We start from the raw sequence: 19,961 nt of genomic DNA, 5'->3' as shown, positions 1-19,961 counted from the left end.
AGGGGGGTAGATCAAAGGTTAAAAGGAAATGCTAATATAAATATGTTATTGTATATGTTCTAAGCCACATAAATCTCATTTCTAAAATCAATGATTGCTAGAAAAAAGCATTGATAAACAAAACAAGGTCATTTAAGAGATTTCAACTATCCAGAAATTAATTGGAATATGGAAACATTTCTAACAAGCAGGAAAAGTATAGGGTTAAACCTGCAGAAAAATCAATTCATATCCCAAATGTTGAATAAACTACAGGGTATAAGACTGGACCAAACTATACTGTACCTTATGCAGGCACTGATTATCTAGAGAAGAGTGATCATATTATTTAAAGTTAGCTTTCAGAACAGATATTTCGTTATACAGAGATACCCCTTGTGCTGGGCTCCTTTTAACATTACAGATATTTAAAATATTTGATCCATAACAGCACACGACCATTAAAGGAACAGTAACAGTATTTTAATTCAAAGTAATTAAAATATAATGTACTGTTGCCCCACACTGGTAACCATTGTGTATTTGCTTCACAATGGGTTTACTATGGATTATTTAAATAAGCTGCAGTAAAACAATGGGGGCAACCATTTAAGATGGAAAGTAGGAAAAAGGTGCAGCATATATAGCGGTTAAAATATATACTGTGTACAATACAATGGTGCTTTACAGAGCTCCCCTGTTATTTGCTATGTAAATTGTACCATTTAGCCCTATTTAATTTTGAATGGCTACCCCCACCCGCATGGAAAAGGAGGATAAGGCAAAAAGGCAGTCAGCATACAGAAATTAAAGAGCACCTAATAAAAATCAATTTAGACAGAAAGACTTTTTGTCTTGGTCAGGAAAATAAGACATTTTTGTTTTCAAATACATGAATAAAAAATGCAAAACAACAAAAAAAGGTTATTAAAGTTGAGACTTGGTGAGATATCAGTTAGGACAATGAATATGTTGACTTACCATGTTACTATGTTACTGAATATATTCTTTTGCTTCTATATTCACTGGAGTAGATGAGATGATTTATAATGGATGACAAGGAGGCAGAGAAATGATCAGAAAAGGTTAAAATGAATAGTGCACTAAGTCCCAGCAGCATTCATCTAAATGTCCAGAATGAACTAATCAAAGTTAAACCAAGCCACTCACTGCTGCCACTGCTGAGTTTATTTTATAGTTTTAGTAATGCTAAATATGCATCATTGGCTATTTTCAAATCCAAAATAAGCAGCATAGAATTCTATTCTCCATATCAAGAAAACAAAATTTGCAAATATGTAACATGTCTGACCCATTAGTTTAACTATCCCATTAACAACACCACCCTATAACAAATGAAGGAATATTTCACAACAATCCTGGTAAACTGCATTATGGCTATGGTGTGTGTACTGTATATATATATATATGTATATATAATGTGATAATGTGTTTGGAGACACATATATGGCTAGATTTTTATAAACTAATTTGGGTATTGAGAATAGAAAATGCCCCTCTTATTTATTTGGGTGATATTAATGGTGGTTTTCTATGTTTTATAGATATGACAGTCACTTTACTGTAATATATGTGAGTTTTTATACACTTATATACACTTTGGGGCAGATTTATCAAAAAACGAGTTTGAATCCCGAATGGGAAAAATTCGTATTGGAAATAGATTGCAAATATCACGAAAATGCTTACAAAAAAATCGTATTAGTCACGATAATATCGCATTGGCGATCCGAAAGTCCCGAAATATTCGTACCGAACGATTGTAAACAGCAGCAAAACCGATCCGTTTTTTTCACGCTAAAAATACGAAAAATTCGTGCAAGCGCAGAGTCGCGCAAGGTACGAAAAAGTCGCGCAAGGTACGAAAAAGTAGCGAAAAATACGATTGGACCGATCGAACGAACGCTCGGAGCTTTTTTAGATAAGTAAATGTGCCCCTTTATGTGTTAATTGATGCTGAACATTGATTGGGTGATATGTGTATTTAATGTTGCACCTCACTTCCTGTCACTATCCTAACGACGATCTTCAGCGGATCGAAGCGTGTAGTTTTGGACATCCAATAAAGAATCCTTTTACAGTCTGTATGCCGTGAGTGCCTTCTATGGAGCGTATATATATATATATATTTATATATATTTAGCTCCAGAAATTATGAGCCTTTTATTAAAAGTTTTCAACGTTATGTTACAGGAAACCTGGTTCATTCATGTCCTTTTATAACAAAGCACATGTATGGGATCCATTATCTGGAAACCTCTTATCCAGAAAGCTCCATATTATAAAAAGGCTGCCTTCTATAGACCCCATTATAAGCATTTAAACATGATTTAATACAGTTCCATTCAGAGCCCTGCCATTCTTTTCACAACTATAACCTCACTGTTTCAGGTGGTGGAGAGTCCTTCAGGCAAGGAGATTTTTGGGAGCAATAAGGAGCTAGATCAGGGGTTAGAGCGAAAATCAGGAACAGGAATGGACTGAGTGGGCTTTGAGGTAAGACACCCTGAAGTGGGAAGAAGCAGGTTCCATTACTGTAAAGCTGTTTTTGTTAAGCCTCCTCCATTTCTGAGAGCAGCTTGAGTATTGCTTTTCTGATGGAAAACTAGTATGGAGACTAGTATGGCCAAAAATGCTTACAAAAATATAATTAAAAGCGCAGTTGTTGTAGATATGCCCTGCCATTGTCTTAATGTTGTAAACCTTTCATACACTTAAAGAATGAAAGCTACTGATGCAGTTCCTTCCCAATAGATTAGCCACAATAGTGCAATCTAGAATGCTATATTTATTTTGTAGAAAACTTTACCATACCTGAGTTAACAGCCCTAGAAGCTCCCAGTGTTTGTTTAAGATAGCAGCTGCCATTTTAGCTTAGTCTCAGTAATTTGGAACCTCAGATTACAGCAGAAAGAGGAGGGGGAAGAGAAGGAAGAGGGAGAGAGGTGCAAACTGAGCAGACTCGTGCTGTGCCCTGAAGGATTTTTTTTCTTAGAGAGTCTGATACCAAAGAACATGTGTACACAAAAGAAGGAAAGAAATCCTCTGGGGTTTTTTTTGTTTTTTAAATTGAGGACTCAGAGCAGCTTTTCTGTGAGTGTTGTATTGACTGTATTTGCATAGATCTTTCTAATAGAGATCACTTAGTTATAACCTATACTTCTCCTTTAAGTACACTTCCGCATTAGATTTTCTTGCCATGTATACTTTTTAATATACTATAGATTTTACATTTATCTAAATCTTTAAGTGTTACATTTCTAAGGATCACACTTTATGGGGTAAAAATGTACACAAATGCAGCTGCTAGCATTACTGGAGGATTGGAAAGCATCAATCTATCTTTATGGAAATATACTCTGGCACATTTTAAACAGATATATTCTTAATTGAATATCTATCAAGATAATAGATTACAGAGCAAATGAATTAACTGTATTTTAATCTTCTGTGTAACCTAACTGCTGCCATCTCAGTAACATACAGTTGAAAGGGCATAAAACACTCTAAAGTTTTTAAAAAAAAAGCAAATCTGATTGTTTTTGTTAATGTTAACAACTTATTTGAATCCAAAAGCAGAAAGCCTGAGACACTGTCAAGGTTGTAAGACATCACATTTAAAATCAGAATAGCTTATTGTATGTAGTAGTGGTAATAATAATAGGCATGTCAGGGACCTGCTATAATGCTTACAGTTGCAAAAACCTTTTCCCTAAGGCAAAGTCAAAGGCAAATCCTTTTCTCTAATCTGAAGAGATGGCCTTGTATACTTTAAAAATATTGGTTGGTACATAAGCATTTACAGAAATTATTGTATGGTACATTTGTAGGGCTGCCGGAGGTTTATACTGTATGAGAATTGCAGATTATGCAAGAAAAGCTTCAGTAACATGTAGAAGTTGCTGCAGATATTTGGATGTACTAATTACCAAAATTAATTCTTATTGAATGTAGCTAGTATTTAAAAAAAAGCACTAAAAAACGATTATACCCACAAATCCACTGAAGTTTTTATGGTTAATATCAGTGGCCTCTAAACAGGTATTTTATAGCACTGCCCAGCTTTATAAGTTGTGCTTCCACTTGTGTAACTTTCACAGGCGCAGGAAAGGCCACTCATCTGACATCGTAGCTGAAAAAAGTATTGATAGTGTATTCATTCTTCCTATGATAAATAATACATTTCTGGGTGTTTTTGTAGTTCCTTCTACAAAAGGCATGTTCTGACATTTATATATTTAAAAGTTAAAGTTCAGCAACTTAAAGGAACAAAGGATTGTTGGAATGATATATACTGTATATCAACTTGAAGCCTATTTTTGTGCGAATATTTACCGGCATAGTTAAACATATGGCAAGTTCTGTTGTATCCAAACAACTTTTGCTTTATTTGTAAGATATTGGACTTGATTTTATTGTAGAGTCATATTTACACATATATATGGGCAATATAGTTCCAGTAGATGTTAAGTTAATGCATGAATGAGAATGCCACCTCCATGCCTATTGTGTCTCTTTCACTCCTGTCTAAACAGAATATGTTTCTACACAAATATTTATTACTATTACTTCAGTTTTTGCACACACCTGGGGGCACTGCCTTGGTATTTTAAAAATTTCCATAGTGACATAGTGAGTTGGTTTGGGAGTGGCCATAAACCATTTTAACATGACATGGAAGGAGCAGTGACAGGATGTCATGTTGTGGTCCAGTTCAGATTTTACCTGATATGGTCGGCATTTTACATGACACTCCAGTGCCTGTAAGTTTTGTCAGATTAACTGATCCTGAGCTGTATTATTGTGTTAAAACTAACAGTGAATAGGTTTCTATAGTCTCCAGTTCCCTTGCCTTGATTTCGACTATTCAAAGTCCATTCTGATGCACTCTGCCTCTCCTAAATTAATTGGTTTAGACCTGTACTGTGCTCTAACGGGCTGTTACTTTAACCTTCTTGGTATCTGATGGTAAAATTGGAGACCTTCACCTGAAGACAGTGTTCAATCTGTGGTGGGACACCGCCCCAATATTAGACCAATAGTGTTCCTTTTTTGTGTCCCCAATTTGTGTCCCTAATATAAACGGCCTAAGGCAGGGTGGGGTCGAAGGGGATACTTTGTGTTTACACTAAAAGATATGAAAGCCTGAATAAGATAGATGTCAAAAAATTATGTTACACACGCAGCTGTTAGAGATAAGGCAGGGCTTTGTCTAGCAGATCGCCCCCTCCACAATTGTGTGGCAGTTAGCTACAGTGCTAGGTCTGCACTTCAAAGGAAAAACCACAAGCTTAACAGTAAACGTACATTTTGTACAAGACTTGTATTTTGTTTTGCCTAATAAATAACTTTCTGAGAACCTTGTCTCAGAGTCTTGTTTTATGACAATGTGCTTTGGGTTACAAAATTACCAACTTATCATGCTTATTGGGACAGATTTGCAAGATCTGACCTGGCCTGGCTTACAGACGTCCTATTTTCTCTACCAGTACACTTACTACAGTATTACTGAAGCCAATATTTACTTGGAATCTACTTTTTTTCTTTGGTTACCTGTTAAAGGTCCAGAGATTAGAACTATTACTACTATTACTTATCAGTTAACTCTATAAAGCTATAGAGACTAAGAGAAGTCTCTAAGGCTATAGAGAAACTTACCTTTAGTTTGCTCCAGAAGCCTATCGTCATTGGCTTTGCATCTCTATTAACCTTTGAAACTTGTTCAGGTCACTACCTTTTTGGCCCAGAATCTAGAGTTGAACAGAGGATAAACTGAGTAACTGATGCTCTAATGTGCAGTGTCCTAAACTTATTAAAATGTTAGGCTGCCCTGCACAATAGCCACAAAAGTAACTGCTAAAAAGCCTAGTTTTGCTCTGAAAGGAGAAAAGCAGTACCACTACCAGTCTGTTATCTTATGAGCAGATGGAAAGGAAAACCACTCAGCAGCTCAGTATAAAGTTGCATCAGTAGACCTTGCTACATCTAGGGAAACCAATGAAGAACTAATAAAAGGTGGAGGAAGATAACAGGGACATTGTTGAGTGCAGATCTGAGCATGGAAACAGAGTAAGTATTAGTTATGAGCAAAATTTTTTGGCAGGCACGGTTTCCTGGTGTATTTCCACGTTTTACCATTGGTGGATCACAAAAATCACACAATACCTGCGTATTGCAAATTTTCCGCCATTTCACTAATTTTTTCACCGTTTCGCTCATCACTAGTAAGTATTAATAAGACTTCCACATTAAATGCAAAACTTCTTCTGCATTAAACTCAACATCCTGTACAGGTTACACTGTCATTCAATATTGAATGACTATACACATGTACAATACACATATCCAAGGATTTATTTGTTCCAAAGGCTAATTGGATGTGCGACCTAATATTAGGCTGCTATCTGTACCTAGAACAAAGAAAGAATCACCAGTGTTTGGCCTAACCTTCTCTGTAGCACTGACCAGCTGCTAGAAGCATCCATATTCCAGTGATTGGTCTAACTCACATTCTGGAGGCTATCAGCTGCTATATGAATGCAAAATATGTTAATAAATATTTCTTTCTATTCTAAATTGCCAAACTCAAGGTTTTTATTCACAAATACTCCTAGATCCCTTTTGATCAAACATTCATCTATCTCAGTTCTATTTAATATTGGAACTTTTAAGGAAGGAATCAGTGAAGGGTTGCATAATAGGTGGCATAAAATATCATGCATGGATCAAAAAAAACAAGAGAGCTTGTTTTTTTTTTATTGCCACAGAAAATTCTAATATATTATTTTCCATTGTTCCCAGATTTAATATGTGAAACAAGAGATCTAACATCTCCTATGCCCTCTATATGCAGAAGTTAAAAATTGCTATGCTTTAAGAACCAAAGTGCATGACAATGAAAAGTGTCCTAATGGGGAATATGAATAATACATAAGGTCCAGAATTAAAAAAAATACGAACTGCAAAATCAGCTAAAATATATACCAAGATAACAAAAAATCTATAACTGTCTAATTAAAAGACATTAGCTGAAAACAGATTATTAGAATTGCCCAAGGCAGGGAGAGAATACAGGGTGAACAGCAAGCAATTATAATAGGGTCAAATGATAGGCAAGAAAATTATTGGCAAAGGCACTTATATGGCAACAAGTACAGACAAATATACCAGTTATAAATAAACAGGCAAGAGACCAAATATACCAGTGTTTAAGGAAGGAACATCAAGTACTCCGGACTGCAAAGATCTGCTATAAAACGGACTTTATTTCTTCATATTAAAAGAACAAGAAATGCCTGACGCGTTTCATGCAGTCATGCACTTAATCATAGGCTGTGAGAGTCCCTTTCTCTCTACTGCAACAGCCAGGCTGCTCAAGCATGCGCTCATCCTATCCCGACTTGACTACTGCAACCTGCTATTAACCGGCCTCCCTAACTCCCATCTTTCCCCCCTACAGTCTATATTAAATACTGCAGCCAGAATTCTCCTCCTCTCATCCAGGAGAGTTCAGGCCCTTCCCCTGCTAAAGTCCTTATCGTGGCTTCCTATTAAATAAAGAATGTCCTACAAACTCCTTCTCTTAACCTTCAAAGCCCTCCATTCCTCTGCTCCTCACTACATCTCGTCCCTTGTGTCTCCGTACGTTCCTGGCCGACTCCTTCGTTCCTCGCAGAGCAATCGTTTGGTTGTGCCCCCCACTACTACTGCTGTTTCCCGCCTTAAACCTTTCTGCCTTGCTGCCCCTTACATTTGGAATGCCCTCCCTGATTTCCTTCGGAGAGAATCCTCCCTCAGTCTTTTTAAAACGAAACTAAAAGACTACCTTTTGGAGCACTCGCCCAGCACCTGATCTGGGAAATAGCTCTTATATTGTAATGTCACCCACTGTGACCTACAGCACTTATATTTGCCTATTGGTAGCTGTAAGTTACCCTCCCATATAGATTGTAAGCTCTACGGGGCAGGGACCTCTATCCTCTTGTGTCTTTGACTCTTAACTTATTGCAACTGTATTTATCTTGTATCTATCTGTATTTATTGTTGTACTTTGTATTTATCTATTATCTTAATAACCCCCTGTTTGTATTCTACTGTACAGCGCTGCGTACATAAGTAGCGCTTTATAAATAAAAATATACATACATACATACATACATGTGATCATAGGGGGAAATAGAATGAGACAGCTAGCTTTGCAGATAATCTTTTGCAATATCTATCAAGCCCTTAAACCGCTCTTCCCATTTGTCAAAAATAGTAATTTTAATATTAAATATAAGAAATGCAAAGCACTAAAAAACACAAATATCTCCTCAGCATGAAGGACCCCCATGTAATTAAATACATGGGATTATTATTATTATTTTGATTATTACGATTAATACTACTATTGATTGTTTATCATTAATGCTGCTACTACTGATTATGATGATGAAGAGGATGATTATTATTATTAAGAAGAAGCAGAAGAAGAATATTGTTTGTGATAATATATATATATATCATATAATATGATGATTGTTGTTTTCTAATGCAGCATAGAATTGTCTTATGGCCTACTGCTAGTTGTAGCTGGATGTGTCTAAATAATGTGCATGGGCATTAGGGCTGTGACACATGGGGAGATAAGTCGCCGTGCCACAAATCTCTCTTGTCGCGGGTGACTAATCACCCCAAAATGCCATCCCACCAGCTAGAATGTAAATCGCCGGTGGGATGGCATATGCGGGCGTGGCGATTTGCCGAAACCACCGAAACCGAGAGGAAACTTTGGCGATTTCGGCAACGCGTATGCCATCCCACCGACGATTTACATTCTAGTCGTGGGATGGCATTTCGGGGAGATTAGTCGCCCGCGACAAGGGAGATCTGTCACAGCCCTTAATATGCCCTTTGGGCATGAAATAAAGATTAAATAAACATTTCTTTATTTTTAACCACACGTATGTGGCCTTTTTAAAGTCCTTGACTGCTCCTCACCTTTATTTCTTTCTAAAAACAATAATGCAATTTATAATAAAAGTGGGGAAAAATAAAAAATTGCCATGGTAGTGCCAAACTAATAGCCAAACCCTCACTGTTTAAAGCAAGCTTCATTTCTACAATGGGGCAGGGTATTTCTTGTTTTACTAATTCCTAGTGAATGTCCCAGCAGAGCGGACATATTTGTCCATATTCTTATGTATTCCTTTGTGGCATAGTGATCTGCTGTTTGGCCCCAGACCAAAGAATTACATGCTTGCTCAAAGTAGAAGGTGACTGAAATTGACTTTTTTGTGATCTCTAAAATATATAAAAATAACTAGCTATCCATTATGACACAATTGTTGGAAAGTAATTATAATTTAATCATAAATCATATTCCAGGTTTCTGGTGGTACCCTACTATGGCCATGGCCAAATTATGGAAAGAATGGCCTACTTTGTTAAAAAATGTATAAATAAATATTATAAATAATATAAATAATATTAAATAAATATTATAGCTATAGCTTTACTACATGCACCTTCCAGATAAAGGGTCATAGTGTTTGTAATGGGTCTGCTGATTTTAGACTTGAACTATGCAGTCTGTATGCAGCATAGTGCATAGCCACACCATTTATTTTGCCCATATTTCACAACAGTTATGCTCTTATAAAGACACAAAATGTAGCTAGACAAGATTGAGCATGAAAGATTGAGTTTTCAGTTTTAGTGCAGGGAGAAGTTCCAATCTCTTTTAAAGTGTTTGAAAGTTATAATACCTTGATAAGAAAAAAAACGTCAAGTGGGAAATATGAAGTAGAGATGTAAATCTCAAGCTTGGCTGGTATTTTGTTATCTAAGAAATGCTGATCCCGGGTGACTTCAAACTCGCTTTGCTCTAAAAAATGCTTTAAATGTTTTCTCTTTACATGGTTTTTTAACTATATTTGCTCAAACTTATCATCATAGAAAATAGTTACAGGTATTAAAATACGTAGTGTTTAATGTGACATATAACTGCAGGTGAATACAGCATTTAACTTGTAAAGAATTCCATTATAGAGGTGAATTAAACTAAAGACAGATTTTATAAAGAGAAATTGAGATTATAAACACTTTTATACTGATTATCAAAAAAAAGAAACTCAAAGGCTTTTTATGGGATTCAGTATGTGTTTAGTGCTGTAAAACAGATTTGAACCGAAAATGTTAACTTATCATTATTTGTCAGAACATGAATCAAATTATATATCATTTGTTATTAGTGTTTTTGTGTACAATGACTTTGGGCTAAATGAACTTACTGTAGGCTGTGACCTAAGTGTAACAGCATCAAAAATACTCTTCAAAGTTAAAGTAAATTTATCATACTAGGGGGCACATTCATGAAAACACGAGTTTGAATATACAGTATGGTACAAATTCGCATTGGATTCGATAATTTCTGAAGATCGCAAATGTCATGAAAATGCCTACAAAAAAATTGTATTAGCCACGATAATATCGTATTGGCGATCCAAAAATCTTTCCGACTTTGATCCTTCTGTGCATAATTTTGGAAGCCTCCCATAGGAACCAATGGCACTCTGCAGCTCCAACCTGGCCCAAGGAAAGTCTCCCATAGGGCTCAATGGCACTCTGCGGCTCCAACCTGGCCCAAGGAAAGTCTCCCATAGGACTCAATGGCACTCTGCGGCTCCAACCTGGCCCAAGGAAAGTCTCCCATAGGGCTCAATGGCACTCTGCAGCTCCAACCTGGCCCAAGGAAAGTCTCCCATAGGGCTCAATGGCACTCTGCAGCTCCAACCTGGCCCAAGGAAAGTCTCCCATAGGGCTCAATGGCACTCTGCAGCTCCAACCCGGCCCAAGGAAAGTCTCCCATAGGGCTCAATGGCACTCTGCAGCTCCAACCCGGCCCAAGGAAAGTCTTCCATAGGGCTCAATGGCACTCTGCAGCTCCAACCTGGCCCAAGGAAAGTCTCCCATAGGGCTCAATGGCACTCTGCAGCTCCAACCCGGCCCAAGGAAAGTCTCCCATAGGGCTCAATGGCACTCTGCAGCTCCAACCTGGCCCAAGGAAAGGCGCAACAATACGATTTTGTCGCAAAAAATTTGTAGCAAAGTCCGAAAAAGTCGTGCAAAATACGAAAAAGTCGCTCAAGGTACGAAAAAGTCGCAGAATACACGCTCGGATCGATCGAACGAGCGCTCGCAGCGTTCGTGGATTAGTAAATGTCCCCCTAAATGTGAGTTAGTAACTTGTTTTTTCATTTTGTGTTCCTTATGGGTATCCCAGTTGGTACCAGAAAATACCAGGGGATGGCAAAATATGGGAGAACTCTCGACACTAAAGGTGTTCAGTTTGCACTGAAACATTATTCAGTCAATATGTAATTTATATGTAATTAATGCATGTTGGAAAGTTTCATAGAATTACATCTTCTTTTATTACGCACTATTTTATTGTTAGGTTTGCAACCCCTTAAAATTTAAAGAAACTTGAAGAATCCCAGGTTTCCCACTCATGACACTTTTCTGGCTCCTGCTAGGATGCAACTATTTATGACAGTAACATAATATGGGTGATATTTTAAGGAAGGAAGTGTACAAAGTCCCAAAAAGTGGCTCAATGCACCTTTTTTGTACTTTGTACAATGCTTTTATTTGATGTAGAATTACCACAGGCACAGGCCTTATCAACAAAGAGATATTTTTTTAATACTGAAATGAACAAGTACAAGAGGTGATTGTGATTGTTAGTGATGGGCAAAATAATTTGGCAGGCATGGATTCACAGCAAATTTTCACGTTTCACCATTGGTGGATTATTTCCCGAAACGAGCAACAAAATTTGAAAAAAAATGGCGCGCAACAATTTTTTTTTGATGCGCAACATTTTTGTTTAGCGGATTTTTCACCATTTTGCAAATCTTTTCAAAGATTCACAAATTTTTTGGCGAAACAGGACAGATTCACTTACCCCTAGTGATTGTGTGTGGGGGAAAAAGTTTTAGAGATAGGGGGAAGAGTTAATCATTTTTTTTTGTATGGTTTGCTAAATTAAATACAATTTGAGCAAAAGTAATATTGCTTACATACAGGAATAATTTTTTACATTTTTTACATGTATGTATGTATATCTTTATTTATAAAGCGCTACTTATGTACGCATCGCTGTACAGTAGAATACATTCATACAAACAGGGGATTATTAAGATAATAATAGATAAATACAAAGTATAACAATAAATACAGATAAGTACAGTTGCAATAAGTTGAGTCAAAGACACAAGAGGATGGAGGTCCCTGCCCCGTAGAGCTTACAATCTATATGGGAGGGTAACTTACAGGCACAAATATGCAAATATAAGTGCTGTAGGTCACAGTGGGTGACATTACAATATAAGTGCTAGTTCCCAGATCAGGTGCTGGGTGAGTGCTCCAAAAGGTAGTCTTTAAGTTTAGTGTTAAAAAGACTGGGGGAGGATTCTCTCCGAAAGAAATCAGGGAGGGCATTCCAAATGTAAGGGGCAGCAAGGCAGAAAGGTTTAAGGCGGGAAACAGCAGTAGTAGTGGGGGGGGCGCAAACAAGTGGTTGCTCTACGAGGAACAAAGGAGTCGGCCAGGAACGTACGGAGACACAAAAGAGGAGATGTAGTGAGGAGCAGAGGAATGGAGGGCTTTGAAGGTTAAGAGAAGGAGTTTGTAAGATATTCTTTGTTTAATAGGAAGCCACGATAAGCAGGGGAAGGGCCTGAACTCTCCTGGATGAGAGGAGGAGAATTCTGGTAGCAGAATTTAATATAGACTGTAGGGGAAAAGATGGGAGTAAGGGAGGCCGGTTAGTAGCAGGTTACAGTAGTCAAGTCGGGATAGGATGAGAGCATGCATGAGCAGCCTAGCTCTTGCAGTAGAAAGAAAGGGATGGATTTTGGCAATATTGTGTAAGAAAAAGTGACAGGTTTTGACAGGTTTTGTGCATAATATTTCCATCAATGACTTGTTACATTACCCATTTACACAAACTGTGCTCAGGACAGGAGAAATCCTATTCTGATTAAATATTATAGTATTTTTGCAGGTGGAGTTTCAGAAAGTAAGAAGGTGAATCTGTACCTGAACATACTGGAGAAAACATGTTGGAGTCTGATAACTTGGTGCAACCAAATTACAATAATAGTTTGATATAATAAAGAAAAAAAGAGAACTGCTACAGGTGAGACTTTGTTATTGTACACGTACGTCATTGATTTGTTATGTCAATTAAAATGAATTGTTGATGTTATTGATCCTTTAAGTCATCCAAAATCAAACAAGAATGGTAGTATAACGTATTTGTATGTTGTTTTTAAGATCGTATATACTTCTTGCATGATCTATATTATTGTGCTTACATTTATTTTATAGTATGCAGCGTTGGATGGAAAAATTGGAAAATGAAGAGAAGCAAAGTGATTAGTAGGTAAATAAAGTGAAAGAACCAAACAACAGATATGATTAAGTGTGAACACAAGGAGAGAGACTGCATTGGGCTGACAGTATATCAAAAGCTGATACTTCTCGGCCTATAACAATACACAGCAAAGGAATTGATGGCAATGATGACAATCTTATTAAAGTGCTCAAAGAATTCAAGGACTCTAACAAAAAGCAAAAAGTCTCATCTCTACACTGCTAATAAAGAAAAACTATTCTGTAGTAAATGCCCTTTTGACCATAGAAACTTTTTAAACCTGATCATGTGCCTGTTTTGAGCCTTATTAACAATTTTAGTGCAGATTTAATAAGATGTATTAAAAAATGTAAAGAAAAAAAAGTTCTCAATGAATAGGATACTAATCTAACTGCTAAAATGTATTGCCTTAGCATCAAAATGACACCTAGTTACCTATTGCTAGTGTTTCAGTACCAGTACAGTGCCATAGACCAAATTAAAGGACAAATTAGGCGTACAATGCAAAGTACAAAAGCAACATATTTTCCCACATCGTGCCACTGATACTTTATTAAGGCTGTTGTCAGGCCAAAATTAAGTGAAGTCTATTAGAGTTTTATTGTCATCCCAACAACATACTATGTAACTATGTAACTATATAAAAAATATTAAATAAAATAAAAAAATACAGTATAATGGATATATAATATACTATACAGTATAATGTGCAATGGCATACTCAGTGGAAAATAGTGCAATACAGAACTGTGCAACACAAGATCAGTGCAGTGATGGAATGGCTAAATAAACAGTGCAATACAAGAATAGTGCAATATTACAAATATTGGAGAGGGATAAGCAGCATTGTAAAGATTGTGTTGGGCCTGATTGGCTACATATTGCAGTGTACCTACCTGGTGATGGGAGGTACATGAGTGGGATTAGGATGTCCCCTTGAACTCCCCTTAACAGTATGCCTTTCTGCAGGCTCAATCGGGAGTAACTGTGGTAGCATCTGCAGGTGATAAGTACAGAGCCCTCAAGCACTTCACGCAGTAACTTACCCAGATTTTCCAACCAACAACAATGCACTTTGTCCTGGGCAAGTGCTAGATGAGTGCAATTTTGGACAAGGGCAATCTAGTATTGCAGGGCAATAAAATGATTTCATGTTTTCTGGTGTTTTATGAAAACTTAAATCTAGGCTTGTCATTTTAAGTCATAAGCAAACTTTTTTGCCAGGCATGGACAGTGGCAACTTTTTTCATGAAATGAACACAAAAATTTGATGCAAAAAAAATTTGGCAAGTGAGGAAAAAGTCGCGGGTGTGTCAAAAAAAAGTAGTGGTCACATCAAATACATTGCATTTGTTTAGAAAAAGACGCTGTTGATTTGAAAAAAAAAAGTTGCGTGTGTCAAAATAAGTTGTGCGGAAGCCGCATTTCACAAGTTTTCCACAGTTTTGCACATTTTCTGGTGCAACAAAACAGGACAGGTTTGTCATGTTTATGTCCAGATATAATTGCACTTTACCACTAGAAACACAGCAGCCTACAGGCTTTAATTTAAAGAAACAGTTAAAAAAAAAACCAAAAAGACCATTGGTTGCACTGCTTTACATCCAACACAATAACATTTAATACTGTCCCCCCCCCCAGAATCTTTTTTATGATATCACTATCTGAGTGGAGGAGATTAATTTAAAGGAGGGTTTGTTCCGAATAAAAAAAAGGATTCAAAGGTTTGAATCCCATCCCAATCCCATCTAGAACTGAAAAGAGAAATCTCCCCTAAGACTTCAAAAGTGCCTGGACAATTGATCTTGCATTGAAGGTGGTCATTTTGATCCAAGGCCCGAGAGATTCTATCTAAAAGATATACTTTCTGTAAAGACTTCAACTTGTTAGGAACCTCTGTAAAGATTTATATCCTAAACAAAGCTACGTATTCTAGCAGTTTTATTCACTAAAGTACATTTATATAAGCATTGTATTGTTTAGGATTGTTTGTCGGTAGCCATTTTGTTAAGTAAAGTAGTACGTGTTTTATAAGCAATAGTGTGTTGGTGTTTATTTCCTCAACATATTACATATTAGCAATTTCTGAACTCAAAAGTGCCTTTAGCAATACAAGTACTTGCTCCAATATTTACAGTATAATAATCCATTCTGATTATTTGTAGCAAATAAAAATGTATAATGTCCTAATAAAACACAGGTACAAATAACCAAGAGGTAACACCACCAACCACTCCTTGCAATAAAACCTCTGCAAGATCATGACTATGGAAACCTGCAGACAAGTCAGTGGTTCTTTGAGGAATGTGTTATTATGTTGTCAATCACAGTTAGAGATGTAGCGAACTGTTCGCCGGCGAACTAATTCGCGTGAACATCGGGTGTTCGCGTTCGCGTAAATTCGCGGACTTTTGCCGATGTTCGCCACTTTGGGTTCGCCGCGTTTTTTTTTGGCGCCGCGTTTTTTCGCCTTGGTTTTTCCGCCGCGTTTTTCCGCTTCGTTTTATCGCCTATGCATATACATAGGAATAGCTTGCGGGGTTTTTTTGGCGTTATTTTTTTGCGGTTTTTTTGGCGTTATTTTTTTGCGGTTTTTTTTTCAGAGAAGTTTTTGCCCTTGATCCCCCTCCTGCATGCCACTGTTCAGGTCGTGGCACCCTTTAAACAACTTTAAAATCAGTTTTCTGGCCAGAAATGGCTTTTCTAGGTTTTAAAGTTCGCCTTCCCATTGAAGTCTATGGGGTTCGCAAAGTTCGCGAATATTCGCGAGTTTTGGCGAAAGTCCGCGAACGGGTTCGCGAACATTTTTGCGCGGGTTCGCTACATCCCTAATCACAGTGAAACTTGGAAATCTTTGGTTAGATCACATCAGTGCACCGTACTGGAATACCCTGTCAGTTTTAGAAGTATGCTCGCTGCTACTGCAAATGAAAGGCAAATGTGATGCAAAGACCTTAATAAACCCTGCTACTGGTGGTGGTCTTCATCTCCATTGTTTCTGGTGGGTTTAAGCAGAAGTGCTCTACAGTTGGTAATTTATTGCCTCTAAACTAGAATTTTATATTTCCTAGAATTCCCATCTTCTACATCATTTAACCTTCCGAATCTTTCTCAGATCTGCTCTCCTAACAAGTTTTTACTCTACTTGCCCCTTTAATATTAAAGGAACAGTAACACCAAAAAATGAAAGTGTATAAAACAATTAATATATTATATACTATTGCTCTGCACTAGTAAAAGTTGTGTGTTTTCTTCATAAACACTACTGCAGTTTATATAAATACCCTGCTGTGTAGCCATGGGGGCAGCCATTTAAATTGAAAAAAGGAGAAAAGGCACAGGTTACTAAGCAGATAACAGATAAGTAGCAGATTCCCATTGTATTCTACACAGTTTATCTAGTATCTTCTTATGTAACCTGTGCCTTTTCTCCTTTTTTCAATTTAAATGGCTGCCCCCATGGCTACACAGCACCTATTTCTATTAATTATAGTAGTCTTTCTGAAGCAAACACGCAACTTTTACCAGTGCAGGGCAACAGTACATTATATTTGAATTACTTTAAAACATTTTAATTTTTTAGTGTTACTGTTCCTTTAATATAGTTTTTGTTTAAAAACATATTTCTTAAGATTTTACTATTATGAAAGACCCTGATATTCACTGGAAAGCAATGCATTTTACAAACCAGCACGTACGTAATTAATTAGTAAGAGTAACAATGCTACTTAATAGAAACAAAATACATTGTTTTTACGCTAGGTGACATTTTTATATCACCTTTACTGTTCAAATTCTTGCACCTACAGGCAATTATATTTAAGTTTAATTTACAAGCCAAAAGCTTTACAGGAAGGGTAGCTCTAGTGACCTAGATATGTATTTTATTCTGAATAATAATCAGGCCAGAATGCTTAAAAATGTGATTAAAAAGAGAATAGTACAGTTTACATTTTCTTTTATTACTTTTTTAGTTTTTATGTGTGGTTTTATTACAGTCTTCTGAAAAGTAACACATAAAATTGTATATATTATTATATATTCATATTTGGAAGATGGTACAGAATTATTAACTGTATTGCTCAGTTTAAATAGACAAGCTATCAAGTCATATGTCCTCCCTTTCTCAAGCCTTAAGCAATTCTGATTATCTAAAAGTACGTGAATTTTAATCAATGCAACTACAGAATATTAAGAGAAGGTTGTTAAAGAAGATAATAGTTTATCTATTAAATTAAATCTAGCAAAAATGAGAGCTTAAATAAGAAAAAAAAACTGTGTTCAATATATATGCATATGTATTCCATATGTATGTATTTATATACATGTATTCTCTATATAATATGCTGTGCTTTTTACTATTTAAATTATGTATAATTATATGGTTGCTGGGGGGACTCAAAATGGAAAAATATATCTCCCAGAATACTCTGAGACAGAGCATGTGTAAAGAATAAGAGGGACTGTGTTACTGAGACTGTCAATTCTAGTACACGTGTTGGGGTTAATGAGTCATCACTGTTGGAAAAGGGGTGGGGCTGTGAATAAAATCTCTGTCCAGAAAGTAGGAACCAGGAAGTAAACAGTTGGAGCTGATAGAGCTGAAGAGAAAAGTCAAAACACTATTAAATATGTATTATTTTCCTGGATTCATTTTCCCTAAAAGTGATTGAGGCACTGCCCAACTTGTTATCCAGTATACTCGGGACCTGGGATTTTTCCAGGGATCTTTCTGCAATTTAAGTCTACTTAAAAATAATCGAAACATGAAATAAACCGAATAAGATTGTTTTGCTACCAAAAATGATTAATAGTATCTTAGTTAGGATCAAGTACAAGGTACTGTCTTAATATGACAGAGGAAAAACAAAATAATTTGGAAAAATCAGAATAATTTAATTAAAATTGAGTCAATGGAATATGGCCTTCCAATAATTTGGAGCTTTCTGAACAGCAAGTTTCCGGGTAAAGTATCTTATACCTGTATATTTAAATTACAAATTAAATTATCCGTTATTGTTTCAGAAGAGTGAACTTTACTTTGTTTGTTGCATATGCTATATAAATGACCTGTTTGTGGAAAACTCTGCTGTCTATAAAACACAGGTCAATGCCTGTTTAAAGTTACCACTGTGAATGTCTCCTACTTTGAAATAAGTATTACAAACAAGAAAGGTTACAATATGGGGCTGATTTACTAATCCACGAATCTGAATCCCGAATGGGAAAAAATCGGATTGGAAACGAACATTTTGCGACTTTTTCGTCGCCGTCACAACTTTTTCGTAAATTGTCGCAACTTTTTCGTAGCCATTACGACTTGCTCGTAAATTGTCGTGACTTTTTCGTAGCCATTACGACTTGCTCGTATATTGTCGCAACTTTTTCGTATTGAGCACTCGTAAACGGCGGGCAAACCTTTGCGACTTTGCATGATTTTGGAAGCCTCCCATAGGACTCAATGGCACTCTGCAGCTCCAACCTGGCCCAAGGAAAGTCATGATACTGAAGCTTGAATGAATCCGAAACTTTCGTACTTGGCACGACGGCTACGAAAAAGGGGCCACAATTTACGAGCAAGTCGTAATGGCTACGAAAAAGTCGCGACAATTTACGAGCAAGTCGTAATGGCCATGAAAAATACCGATCATTACGAAAAAAACGCATTTGGGCACTTTTCGGACGTTCGTGGATTAGTAAGTGTGCCCCTATGTAACACCCAACAAATCAGGTCTTTAAAAAAGTCTAAACAAAAGCAATGTCTACACACAAAATGAAAGTAGAGCAAATCACTTGGGATGCAAGTTTCTTAATTGGGCAGAAAGTATGATAATAAATACAAGGTACAGTTGAAAAAAGTTAAGAATCAAAGAGACAAGAGGATGGAGGTTCATGTCCCATAGAGCTTACAATGTTAATGGGAGGGTTACTTACAGACTCAAATAGAAGGATAATAGTGCTTCAGTTTACAGTGGGTGTTGGTTCCCAGATCAGTTGCTGTGTGAATGCTGTTTAGTCTTTGAGTAAAATTTCTGAAAAGACTAGGGAGGATTCTCTCCAGTAGGAGTCAAATATCACCACAAACAAAGTGCAGAGTTAACAGGGTTAATGATTGTGCCATCAATAGAGATAGCAAAGGAGAGTAGAACCAGGCTTAGGCAGAAAGATGAAGAGGTAGGAGTGAGTTAGAGATTTCAGTCTCAGTTTCAACTGCCAATGAAGGGAGTTGAAGGGGTTGAAAAGTATATTTGGGTATCATCAGCATACAGATGAAATTTAAAGCCAAATGAGTGGATGAGATCACCCAAAGACAGAGTGTAGAGGGAGATCATTAACGGCACTTTAGAGGCAAGCAGTAGTAGCAAGACAGGATGGTAATTAGAGAGCCAAGACGGTCCAGCATGGCCTTTTTTAGGAAAAGGCTATTGCAAGCAATAAAATATGTTTTATTTTACAAAAGGATTATACCTGATATTATTTATACTTTTTAGTCTTTAATTACAAATTGGTAACAAGTAGGCACAGAAAATATTCTCAA

This window comes from Xenopus tropicalis, chromosome 1 (genome assembly GCF_000004195.4).
Source record: "Xenopus tropicalis strain Nigerian chromosome 1, UCB_Xtro_10.0, whole genome shotgun sequence".
In the NCBI taxonomy this organism is placed as follows: domain Eukaryota; kingdom Metazoa; phylum Chordata; class Amphibia; order Anura; family Pipidae; genus Xenopus; species Xenopus tropicalis.
The sequence above is the reverse complement of the archived record's forward strand: the minus strand, read 5'-3'. Positions refer to the sequence as shown.